The sequence below is a fragment of the Puma concolor genome, chromosome A1, assembly GCF_028749965.1.
Source record: "Puma concolor isolate L17-30 chromosome A1, mPumCon1.1.hap2, whole genome shotgun sequence".
NCBI lineage: Eukaryota > Metazoa > Chordata > Mammalia > Carnivora > Felidae > Puma > Puma concolor.
The window spans coordinates 208,528,461-208,536,579 of NC_141667.1; the positions used below are offsets into that span (position 1 = coordinate 208,528,461).

The 8,119-nt window shown below is 33.9% G+C and overlaps 1 pseudogene; it reads right to left on the reverse strand.

Moving 5' to 3' along the window:
* Nucleotides 1-1,404: 1,404 nt before the first annotated feature.
* LOC147584731 (large ribosomal subunit protein eL37-like) lies at nt 1,405-1,686 on the reverse strand (annotated as a pseudogene).
* Nucleotides 1,687-8,119: the final 6,433 nt, after the last annotated feature.

Sequence of the window (8,119 nt, forward strand, 5' to 3'; positions counted from 1 at the left end):
ACTTCTCTGTTTAGTTCTATTATTTTTGCCTCATATTTTGACATTCTATTTTAGGTGCATACACATTTAGGATTTTTATGCATTATTACAATTAGATCACTTAATCCTCTGTGATAATATTTTTTTATTGATATAAAGTCTACTTTGAAAATAATATAGCTCCCCCAACTTTTCTTTGATTGGTGCTAGCATTGTATATCTTTTTTCATCCCTTTGTTTTTAAGCTTTTAGAGTCTTTCCATTCAAAATGTGTTTCTTTTAGACACATATAGTGTTGTTTTTTTTTTTACCTACACTGTCTATCATTCTCTCTTAATTGTCACAAAAATAACATTCGTATTTAAAATATTTATATAAGATCTTCTTTGACTTAAAATGGGATTACATCAGGATAAGCCCATTGTAAATTGAAAATATCTTAAGTTGAAAATGCATTTAATGTACCTAACCTACCGAACATCATAACTTTGCCCAATCCACTTTATACATGCTCAGAACACTTACGTTAGCCTACAGTTGGGCAAAATTGTCTCACACAAGCCCTATATTATAATAAAGTGTTGAATATCTCATGTAATTTATTGAATACTGGAAGTGAAAAACAGAATGGTTATATGGATGCATAAGGGTTGTAAGTGTACCAGTTATTCACTCTTGTGATTGTGTGGCTGGCTGGGAGCTGCAGCTCTCTGAACTCTGCACTCCCTCTCAGCATAATGAGAGGGTATCATATCACATATTGCTAGCCCAAGAAAAGACCAAAATTTAAAATTCAAAATATAGTTTGTGGTCAATGCATATCACTTCTGTATCAGTAGATAGATTAATATCTACTATGTCTGGAACTGTTTTCTCTGTTACTGGAGCTTCCTTTATCTTCTTCCTCCAATAGAATATTTTGTGTCAATCATCTTTTATATCTTTTAGTCTACGGATTATACTTTAAATTTGTTGTTTGTCCTAAAATTTACAATATACAGTTATGACTAATTTTAATCTACTTTAAAATAAAACCATTTCATTGTAAGTTTAGTGCGGGTACCTTTTAACCTTCCTCCTTCCTTTGTGGCATTGCTATCATTCATCTCGCTTATCTAGTTGTTATAATCACCCAAAGCATTACTTGAATCGTTATCTCTTAGATCAGTGGGGAATGAGAAAAAAAATATTTTATTTTACCTTTTTATTCCTTCTCAAACTCTTTCTTTCTTTATGTAGATCCATCTTTCTAACCTGTATTTTCCTCCACCTAAAGAAAATCATTTAACATTTCTTGAAAGGCAGATCTGCTGGTGGTGAATTCCCTCAGCATTTGTTCTACCTGGATTGTCTTTATTTCGCTTTCATTTTTTAAATGTTTTAAAACCAGAACGTTTATTATTGTGTGACTAGTCACCAAAATCTTTATGATGAACTGGGTACTGCAACAGCTGCCCTCTTGGGTGTAGGTGTTGTTCCTTCATGGAATCCATGCCTGGATTTGTGGTATTCAATGTTTAGGTGCCTCTTTTGACTGGTCCCAGTCTTTTAGCCTTGGCACTCCACCTATACTTTTTCTTCCTCTTGGCAGGATAGACACATTTGCCACAGGTCACCTTCTGAAAGTGATGGGCCTTAGAGCCACAGTGGTAACACACATGTGGGTCTTGTTGTGTCACTTTCCACATATGACGTCCCCTTTGTCATCTCATTTCTTCTGCCAAAACCAAAGAGCTCTCTTTCACTTTGGAAAATTAATTTGCTGGATGTGGAAATCTAGTCTGGTGGTTTTCTTTTTTCTCTTTCAAAACTTTCAACTTTACTGTATTTTTGCTTGTGTGGATTCTGATAATTAGTCCACTGTGATGTATGTCCTTGTTTCATTAAAGGTAAGATGTTTTCTTCACCTATGTCTTCTTTCAAGATTTTCTCATGAAAACTCACCAATTCAAATCATAGGTAATTACCCAATGGAAATTAACATGCGTGCCTACAGAAATATGTTAATATGTGCATTCATTGCATCATTATTCATTAAAAACTGGAAGCAAATAAAATATCCATTAGTAAATCAGTAATCAATAAAAATAATCATCAACCATCAATATTAATAATAATAGATTTTGGTGTATCCATATTATGGAATACTACTTACAAGTGGAGACATATAATATTAATATGCAAACTATATGTAAATCACAAATTGTTATGTTAATTGAAAGAAATCAAACACAAAAGACCATGAATGAATTGATTCTGTTAAAGTATGATAATGACAAATTCTGAAATCACATTAGTGGTTGTCTGAGTTTTGAGGTCAAATTGAATTGACTGCAATGTGGTACCAGCAACTTTTTAGATTTGTGGAACTGTCCTAGGTCCTGATTGTGGTCGTGGTCATGCAAACGTATATAATTACCAGTTTATCAAACCATACACCAAAACTGGCTGAATATGATTCTATAATATCTTAAAAAGGTAAAATAGAAAACTTGACCAGTATATTCCACAAATGGGTAAAGAGTAATTGTGTGTGTGTGTGTGTGTGTGTGTGTGTGTGTAAGAGAAATTATTTTTTAATCTCTTTTGAGACACATAATTTCTTCCTTTGGACAAGTAGAAACATTCATTTCCCTTTACTGCATCAAGCTTCTTGTTTTACCTGGAGAGTTTTGATTCTAGACTGTAAAAAACCTCTCATTTTGTGTTACCATTGACAAACTAGTTTCGCCTACTTTGTGGCTTAGAAATATTCAGTCATTTGACATACTTCACCTTTGCCGAAAGCCTGCCAGTTTTGGCCAGCATAGCACGTTGTACTGCATTTGATTTAAAAATAACAATAACGAAAAGAAAAGGAAAGAAAAAACGCACAAAGTTTTATGGAGATAAAAATCCTTTATGTGTCTTGTTGGCTTAGGTTTTTGTTTCTTTATTGTTAAAAAAAAATCAAAGAATCATTTGGCTCAAAGACCACAGTCCTGTTTGATAGAAACTAAATTACTTATGCAATATAGAAACTTTTGGGAAGTGACTCAAAGATAGTTGAATGTTTTTTAGTAGTAAAAGTGCTCCTGGATTTTTTTTATTTGAATATTTGATAAAATTTATTATAGAATGGTAACTCTGAAAATAAGAAACACAGAAAAGTAAAGATTGCCAAAAACAATTACATTAAGGGTAAATATTTTTAAAGCTTTTTATTGCTTTAGGGATTTTCTTCAGTAATATACTTATGACTAACAAAATCTGTGTTTGATTTTTGCTTTGAGATCTTCTATTTATATATTTGAACCCACTATTTTATTTTTTTAGAAAAGTATATTTTGGCTTTATATATGTTTTTCTTGATGCTTAATGTCCTCACTTCATTTTGTTTTTGTTTTTGTTTTTGTTTTTTTTGCTTCTTACTGTGTTTCTAGCTTCTTACATTAAAGATTACAAATATTTTATAATTTTCCTGTAAAAAATACTTTATTTTCATTACCCAGCATAGTGATATTTAATATAGTCAAAATTATCTGGCTAATATGCTGCTTCAGTTGCCCAGAGTTACCTTAGGAACACTAACCTTACCATTGGTAGCCAAGGCACTGAATCTTTGAAGACAAATGGCAGTTCTTTCGATTGTTTTTGTTTGTTTTTGACAGTTCTTTTACTTTTAAAGTTTTATTGTTGAAGTCATTAAAGGAGAAATGTTTTTATCAGCAAATTTCTTGATCAGCAATATTTTATTTTAATATTAAATGTTATGTTACCTGTTTTTGTTACATAAAATATTGTTGAGCTTGATTAACAATATATTCTGTATAGCATAATTAAATTATCTTACTTCAGTGCCTATATTATCTTGATCAGATTCCAGATACATGTGAATGCTAAAAATTAGGCATGCTTTCTTGATAAATAGGGTGAAAAGAGGTGAAACTGGACAAAAATTTGAAGGAGGGATAAACGAGTAAAAGTATTCTAGAAACTTGGGGGTCTGTAATCAAGAAGTATTTTAAGAACTCAATGCCATGATTTTCAATTCTATTATAATGACTGTCTTTACTTTTCACGCCTTTACAGCATTTTGTGAGGGTGAGTCATTGCTATATAATTAAATGATGGTGTGAATAGCTCTCTGGGAGGGCCAGCTGAAGTCTTATTTCTTTAGGAAAGGAAGTATAGCTTTCATTGCATTAATAATGGTTATAGACAAGGAGACAAGAATAAGCTTTAGAAGTTTGGCCAGCTCTGAGAAAGCATAATTTTATTTGGGTTCCAGATTAGCCACTAGGGAAAACTATATTTTCTGTCGCTTCCCTAGAGTCTCTGAATAGAAACGATAATTTTTCTTTTGTTTCTTTTCCCCTGGAGGCAAATCTAAAATAATTAGTGTAATTTAAAGACAAAACGATTGCCCCAGATCTTATATCATATAGTGTGAAAGTGACCATTGTTTTATAGGTGGTGTTTAAATTAAAAACAGTTATAGCTGGTATAAGGTTTAAATGCACAGGCTGTGCAGTCACGTATATTGGCCCCATTAGGAATCTGTCTCCTCCACTACATGTTGTGTGGCTTTAGAAAAGTTATTTAATGTCCCTAAGATTGTGTTTGTAAAACTGGAATGAACTTCAAAGGGTTGTTGAGAGAAATAAAATTAATCCATATAAAGTCCTCAGCACAATATCTGCAATAGAATAAGAAGTTAAATATTTCTTATTATTAAGTTGCCTTTAAACAAATTGCCTCAAATGGCACTGAGTATATAGTCTGCAATTAGGATTGCTGTATACATGTCATATATGCAACTCTAAATTGAAAATTGAAAATAGGTAAACCTATAGGATGAAACCACCGAGCACCTTTATTAATTTCAGTTGCTAAGCCTATGTGTATAGTCACTTCCAATAAATGGTACTCTCAGCTAAAGATGTCATGATCACAACTCTTTGTCCCCTTACACCTGCAAGTTTTGCTTCCAAACTAAACACCCACACTATTGCTTGATTACATTTTTCTTAATTAAATGGTGTGTACAGCTTGCATTTTCAGTTAACACAGCAAAAGAAGCCTGCATTCTCATAAGTCATTTTTATGAGTTGGGCCCCTATCATTTTAATGTGGCAATTAATTAAGTGCTTAATAAAACTGTGCTTTATTATAGCGAAGCCTGGTTGCAAGAGTGTAGTTATAGATGTGTCAGCGTTTTTGTTACTAACTCCTTTTTATCTTCTCAATAATTGTACTATAAAAATTTGCTTTGGGTACAAATTTTGAATTGCAATAATAAACAGTTCTTTAGATATAAAAATAATTTTAGTGTGAACCTATGTATGAAAAGATGGTTAACTGAATTATTTTCTTGCCACTCCCCAGGAGTACTATCTACTTAATATCAAAATATAGTTGGGGCATCTGGGTGGCTCAGTTGGTTAAGGATCAGACCCTTGGTTTCAGCTTAGGTCATGATCCCAGGGTTTCATGAGTCGAAGCCCCGCATCAGGTTCTGTGCTGACAAGATTTTTTCTCTCTTCCTCTTTCCCTCTCTCTCTGCCCCTCCCTTTCTTATGCTGTCTCTGTCTCTCTCAGAAATAAATAAATACTTAAAAATATATATAGTCTACCTACCTATATATTAATTATTTTGCTCATATTGACAGATTCTCATTACTCTTTTGACTGATGGTTACATCCCCAATGAGAATATGCTCCTAAATAAGATTTTTTTTTTTTCCAACGTTTATTTATTTTTGGGACAGAGAGAGACAGAGCATGAACAGGGGAGGGGCAGAGAGAGAGGGAGACACAGAATCGGAAACAGGCTCCAGGCTCTGAGCCATCAGCCCAGAGCCCGACGCGGGGCTGGAACTCCCGGACCGCGAGATCGTGACCTGGCTGAAGTCGGACGCTTAACCGACTGTGCCACCCAGGCGCCCAAAGATTTTTTTTTTTAATGTTCCTTTATTTTTTTGAGAGACAGAGAGCAGGAGAGGGGCAGAGAGAGAATGAGACTGAGAATCCATCCAAACAGGCTTTGCACTGTCAGCACAGAGCCCGACGCTGGGCTGGAACCCACAAACCGTGAGATCATGACCTGAGCCGAGGTTGGATGTCAACTGACTGAGCTACCCAGGTGCCCCCTAAATAATATTTCAAATACAGCATAAATGTAGGATTATAATTTGATTATATCTTGATTAGGAAAGTGCTTGTGTAACTCTGTGATTGTATCTCCTTAAAACGTATAGGAAAATATCCTTAGGGAAATGTTTCTAAATAAAAATCCAAAGTACAATAACTAAGCTTGTTATACTTTAAGTGTTACATCCTGCACAAAAGTTCAGAAAATGGATTGTTCAGAAATATTCAGTGAAATATTTACCTAAAAGTTATTGATTGCCCCAGGTTGTTAAATACAGCAAAGAGTGTCTCTGGCGTCTTGGTTTTCCTATATAATGATGTAAAATTATTCAAAATATACAAAGTTCAATCCTGTAATATAAATATTTATTAAGATGTATTTGTATCTAGTTTGTGTGAGCATTTTAGAAGAATGGGATTTCTAGAAGAATTTTTATCTAGGTGGGTTAGAAAGCAAAGAATACATCTGGAGCTAGTTTAATACAAAATTCTTTCCACTCGTCTGAAGCAAATGAACCAAAGTCCTACATTTTTCCTCAAAGACTGGTTAGTTTGGAAAAATGTTGAAGCACAAGAAGAGCATAGAGTTATCAAGTACATTTCAAAATATGAGTGTGTTTTCTCTCTCCTTGAGTGTAAGGCCGTAACTGTGATCAGATGTACATGAAAACATCACCTATGTTGATTGTGTATATTAAGAAGACCTGTGAAACATAGAACCATATAAAAACTATCAGTAATTTTTGACAGGGGCATTTGGGTGACTCAGTCGGTTGAGAGTCTGACTTCAGCTCAGATCATGATCTCCTGGTTCGTGAGTTCGAGCCCCACATGGGGCTCGCTGCTGTCAGCCTGTCAGCACAGAGCTAGCTGTTCCCACCCCTCTGTCCCCCTCTCTCTGCCCCTTCCCTACTTGTGCTCTCCCAAAAATAAATAAATATTTATAAAAAGAAAATTCTGACAGAATAATATATATAAGTGCAGTTGAGTTTACAGAGTGTTCCTCCCATCTGAACTCAGGAAAATATTTAATCTTACCCATAAAATAAAGAACTGGAAAAAATACATAGATGGAGAAAATATATATGACTAGCAAGAGGTTTTGATAAATTACCTAGAATTTCAATCCCTGGGTCTTGTTTCCGAACCAAGTTTTTAAATATATAATTCAATGCAATAGATTCAGGTGTAAACATTTTTCATGAGTGCAATAAGCTGGTATTCTTAGGTCTATTTTATAGGTATTTGAGCCAAGTGCTTTTGATTTTTAATAGCTAGTAAATGTTTATAACTCTTCAAGCCTATGATAAATAGTGTGTAGTTTAGGAGACCCACTCATTGTCACTATATTCACAAGTAATTTTAACTTTAAAAAAATTAATGTTTACTGTATTTTTAAGAGAGAGAGAGAGAGCACGCGCATGAGTGCGGGAGGAACAGAGAGAGAGAGAGGGAGAGAGAGAGAATTTGAAGCATGCTCCAGGCTAGGAGCTGTCAGCACAGAGCCCGACACAGGGATTGAACTCACAAATAGATCACAACCTGAGCTGAAGTCAACACTTAACCAAATGATCCACCCCGGGGCCCCAGTAATTTTGAGTTTTTAAGAATGTGTTTCAATATACTTTGTAATGAGATACTATCAGGTAGACAAAGGGATAAAAGCCTAGAAAACTACGTGTATGTCCATATTCAGATATTAAAAGTTTATGTAAAAAGCCAAAAGAAAAATACATTTACTTTTCAATACCTTTCTTTAGTTGTACCTCAGTTGTACCCTGCCCTCAGTTATACCGTGGTTCTCCAACAACCACCAAATATTTAAATAATAGTGGTAATATAAACTTAGTAGAAGGAGACAAAAAAAAAACTCAAGTAGATAAATATTCCTATAAATATTAGAAATTATCCAACTTAATATCAAAATTATTTGGTAAAAACAATTTGAACAATTTTAATATGCCAGTGTAAAGAATATGGATTCTTTCCATCTGAAAATCATTGAAAA